This window comes from Varroa destructor, unplaced genomic scaffold (genome assembly GCF_002443255.2).
Source record: "Varroa destructor unplaced genomic scaffold, Vdes_3.0 BEIS01000003.1, whole genome shotgun sequence".
Classification (NCBI taxonomy): domain Eukaryota; kingdom Metazoa; phylum Arthropoda; class Arachnida; order Mesostigmata; family Varroidae; genus Varroa; species Varroa destructor.
The window spans coordinates 33,326,762-33,327,627 of record NW_019211456.1 but is presented as its reverse complement, the minus strand read 5'-3'; positions in this window follow the sequence as shown (position 1 = coordinate 33,327,627).

Here is an 866-nt window from a genome sequence, read left to right as displayed (position 1 = left end):
CGCTTTAATAAGCTCAGCAGATAATACCCTAGATGAAGGACTTAATGGTGCTTCTTCCTCAATAGCACTTAGAACAATATTATGATAAACGAGAGAATTCTGCTTCCTCCATTCCATGCGCTCACTTCGAATATAGTCTAAATATTTGGATTAGAAGAGTCACCATGGGTTAACTGTGTTGCGATTTAGATGCAGTAGTTAGCAGAATTACATACAAGGGGAATTTTTTAAAATGTAAAATGCCGCCATTCCAGTCGAACGTTACTCAGTTAATGAGAAAAACAAATCGAAACGGAACTATACTCGTTAACGAAATAGCGTTCCATCAATATTATTAGAAATTAGTGTTACTTATATAGAAGTTGATCATATTTATTTTCACACAATTTGTGTAATTATACGTTGTTTCTACGCTGCATTGGCATCTAGCTTAGCATAGAGCGCTTTTTTGACCAAAGCTTTCTAATTGCATGTAACAGGTAGAAAGACGCCTGAGCAAAATAAAATTTCTAATAAGATTCAAATCTTTTGCGAACATCAAACATTTTATAAACATTTAGAAAAAAAAAAAACAGTTACTACTTGAACGAATAACATGCTTAGGTTTTAATATTTTTTAAGGAAATAGCATAAACAATAAAAAAAAATCTCAATTTTTTTATTATTACGCACAGTATATGTCACATGCTTATTAGTCGAATTCTAGGCCAACTACGCTTGTGGGAACTACTCATATAGGACACGTAGGTTAATGGGTGAAATTTCCGCAATTTGTCCCCTCCGAATTGATTGTCGTCGCTGTTTTTTTTTCGATGTCAACAGTTTGGCTGGAGTACTAGCCCTGGTTAGGAATTGCAGACAGTTTA